The sequence below is a fragment of the Egretta garzetta genome, unplaced genomic scaffold (genome assembly GCF_000687185.1).
Source record: "Egretta garzetta isolate BGI_Z169 unplaced genomic scaffold, ASM68718v1 scaffold29, whole genome shotgun sequence".
Taxonomy (NCBI): domain Eukaryota; kingdom Metazoa; phylum Chordata; class Aves; order Pelecaniformes; family Ardeidae; genus Egretta; species Egretta garzetta.
The window spans coordinates 834,660-838,842 of NW_009260796.1; positions in this window are offsets into that span (position 1 = coordinate 834,660).

A 4,183-nucleotide genomic window follows, 5' to 3' on the forward strand; every position below is an offset into this window, starting at 1 on the left:
ACCTTCAGCAGAACCAGCTCCCTGGCCAGGAGAGGAATGAAGTGGAAGGTCCTGATGAAAACAAGTGGCAGAGAAGTGAGGGGGACTTCACGTGGAGGGAGCTTTGCCTCCTCTGGTCCAGACAGAGGCAGACTCGTGCCAAGACCCCTCAGACCCCAGGGTGCTGGAGTTACATCTGCTTTTTGTAACAGCAACCTGTCCTGCCCGGCCACAGCAAGCAAGCAACACTTCTGATCCCCAATCCAGGACCAGCACTGGCACTGGTTTCATTTTGAAGCATCCCCCTTGGCTTGGGCAGCGTTTGTCTGCTGGTGGGAGGGGAGGGAGATGTTGCTTCCAGACCCCACAGCTCTCCTTGTTCTTTCCTGCCAGCGCGACCGGAGTGGCCGACATCGCCCAGACCACCCGAGCTGGGAGATTTAAACACAGCTCGGCAGGAAAGATCGGCTTGGCTTCATACTGGTTCTGACTTGGGGTGAAGCAGGTCTTGTAATAGCAGGACAGCAGAGTGATGTGAGAGGATTTCTGAGGCTTGAGACTGGTGAGCCTGTCCAGGGGCTAGCACCAGCAAGCCTGATTTGGCCGTACTTGCTATAATAAGCGTAACTACAATTAATAATAGGGCCTTGCCAGGGAGAAGGGAGTGGGCGATGCCAGCCTGGCTCAGACTGAGCTCAGCCCTGCTATTGCTTCTCTTGTAGCTCTCAGCACCCACGAAGGAGGCATCTCCTGCCTGCTGTAGAGGTATCCAGGGCACTAATGGTTTCCAAAAGTGGATTTGACCGACTGAATTATAAAACCAAAACAGAGGAAGCTGCTTGCAACAAATCCTGCTTGAGTAGACTCTAAGCAAGCCATGGGCACGTCTCTGGTCCCAGGCCTGAATTTTGAGTTGAACTACTAAACCGAAAGCCTCAAGCCCAATTAGCTCCCTTACCTCCCCTGCCCCTAGAGCCCCTGGACTTAAAACTTCTGGCTCTGGTCCATTTCTGCACTATTTTGGCATGTTTTACTTTAGTTTTACCTTATTGACTGTCCAGTAAGATAGGGTAAGAGGGGAATGGTTTGAAGTTGCGCCAGGGCAGGTTTAGGCTAGACATTAGGAAAAACTTCTTCACCGAAAGGGCTGTCAGGCTCTGGAAGGGGCTGCCCAGGGAGGTGGTCGAGTCCCCATCCCTGGAGGGATTTAAAAGAAGGATAGATGAGGTGCTTAGGGCCAGGGTTTAGTGGTGGGATGGCAGGGTTAGGTTAACAGTTGGACTGGATGATCTTAAAGGTCTTTTCCAACCAAAGTGATTCTATGATTCTGTGGGGTCAACCCCAGTTCTGACAGCTCTGCAACACATCATCGTATTCCTAATGCACTTTACAGCTCTGGAAAGGGGCAAGAAGAGCCAGGAGCCCTTCTTTCAGTGGGGGCAGAACTCTGGAGGCTGCGGGCAGCTCGTCCAGCCCCAGGCACCGAGCGGGTCTGTTCACCAGGGCCTCCTTCCTGCCCAAATCTCCACCCTTGCCACCTCCCAGCAGGGCCCAGCCACCCCTGGCAGAGGCTGCTGGCGTCCCCGCCGTGCTGGGTCAGGAAGGCCCCCGGCACCCGGCTGCTGCCGGGACCCAACCGCTGCCTGGCGTGAATGCAGGCACTGTCCGCGCTGCCTCCACTTTGGCAGCTGATAGAGCGGGCGCATTGATACGGCCAGGGCATGAGGAGCTGCTCGGTTTTAAAGATCCTAGCACAGAGCTGTTCACCCTTGTAAACGGCCTGGCTCCTCAGCAAGGATTATGTGTCTGAACAAGCCCTCAGCTCAGGAGCAGCTGTTTTCCAGCTATTGCCTAACAAAGAAAACTTTTATGACTACAGGAAAAGAACAGGACTCGGTTTTTCTGTACCAGCCATCAGATTTGAGAGCAGCGGGGCTTAGGAACAAAGCCCCCTCAGCCCGCTGAGGGCTCATGTGTGTGCAAGCATCGGCCGGGACCTGCTGGCTCCGCACCACCCCGCACCACAGGGGCTGATAGCGCCCAGCGCCGGGGGACCCACACCCGCCAACGCTCAATGCCTTCTGCTGTGGCACCGTGTGCATTTGTCTCCCTGCCTGCCTTACCTGATGGAAAACATCGTCAGGTTTTCCCCACCGGCTTGACCATTGCACCAGGCTGCCACAAGCTAAAAAGCCCAGCCTGCCTGGGGCTGCGAGATTTGGTTTGTCACGGTGTGGGTCATATTTCTTTCCCCTTGCACAACTTTCATCCTTTCCTCTTCCTTTCTGCTTTTTTAAAGAAACCAATTTCCCAAATGAAGTGCAATGGGGAGCAGACAGTCTGCGAGCGCCTGACTCAGATGAGCCTAATGGATGAGGCAGCAATTCGCTGCAGCACTTTGTTTAATTGAAAGGCTCTGCCTAGTGCTGCCAAAGGGAGTCAGGACGTGGTTCCCCTGACGGGCCCTAAGTAGATGACACAATATATGGCGGCTCAGCCCCCAGCCCTGCCGTGCTGGGCTCCTTGGCTCTCCTCCTGCTCCCTGCAGCAAGCCGAGGTGCCTTGGCAGGACGGCGGTGCCTTGCCTGGCGTCTCCTACTGCGGTCGCCCATGCTTGTGCATCCCCCGGACAGGCTCTGGCCCTGCCGGCGGGTGGGAGCTGACCGCTCCCCCCCCTCCCAGTGCCGCAGCTGATGTGGGGTGAAGAGGATTGCACCAGGGCTGCTCGCTCTGCTGTGCTCCAGGACACCGGCCGTGCTCTCCTCGCCTCGGACTGGTTTAGGAAAGGAGGTTGGAGGGGAAGGCATCTTTCCTTTTTTAGGTTAGACATTAGGAAAAACTTCTTCACCGAAAGGGTTGTCAGACTCTGGAATGGGCTGCCCAGGGAGGTGGCTGAGTCCCCATCCCTGGAGGGATTTAAAAGAAGGGTAGATGAGGTGCTTAGGGCCAGGGTTTAGTGGTGGGATGGCAGGGTTAGGTTAACAGTTGGACTGGATGATCTTAAAGGTCTTTTCCAACCAAAGCAATTCTATGATTCTATAAGCCAGGAGGTGTTAAGCTGGGCAGGGGTTCCCACGGCACAGGGCCTGCCCCAGTACACTCAGCCCATCACCTGCAGGCACAAATAAACAGTTGATGGAGAAGGATCGTAGAATCATAGAATGGTTTGGGTGGGAAGGGACCCCTAGAGGTCACCCAGCCCAACCCCCCTGCAGGAGCAGGGACACCTTTAACCACATCAGGTTGCTCACAGCCCCGTCCAACCTGGCCTGGAATGTTCCCAGGGACGGGGCCTCCACCACCTCCCTGGGCAAAGGATGTCAAGTGGTTTTCGGGATCTTGCTCCATTTGAAAAGCCTGGTGCAAGGCAGACTGAAGCAGGACACGTCTGCTGCCAATTGCCTGCGGGGATGCGAGGGGCTGCTTGGCAGCTCTGCCCCGGGGGGAGGAGGATGGCAGCTCTGCCTCCCGTGCCCCCCTTCCCCCCCTGCCCTGCCCACACCAGCCCGATGGACCACAAAGCTGCAGCCTCTCCTAAAAACCCTGGCTGGGCCCCCATCCTCGATGCTATCTCCCATTTACACCTGGGAAAGGTAAGACAAAGAAGGGCAGTGACCTGCCCAGTGCCCAGGGGCTGGCTGGCCCTGCTCCATCCCAGCAGCATCCCTTCTCTTTGCCATGGGAGAGCAGGCAGCGAGAGGTTAACCCAGCCCGCGCCCCTGCTCCCGGGGTGCGCAGAATACCGACAAAAGCATCGCCCCAGTGCTGGCTTCTCTCAACCTGGCACCGAGAGGATGAAATATTTCCTGGTCATTCCGTGTGTGTGCACTAAGAAATCGATTTTCAGATAGAAGAAGAAATCTTTTAAGAGCTGATAGTTTCGATGTCTTTTTTTTCTTTTTTATCCCCCCCCCTTTTTTTCTTTTTTGCCCACACTAATGGCGACAGCAGCAGCTGCATTAACTGTTTTGGATAAAATTCAACACAAAAGCCTCTATCTCCCTGAGAGTCTGGTCCAATAAATCCTGCCTTTAACTATGAAATGGGTTAAGGGGAGTGTGAAAGCACAAGCCGGCAGGGCTCGGTCCCCTCCCTGCTGGCCCACGGGGAGGCCGTGCCAGCCCGGCAGCCTCGCTGGGCACCACGCAGACCTTTTGTCAGAGGAGCCCAGCAGAAGGGAGCCGGGCAGCAGCTCCAGCCCGCC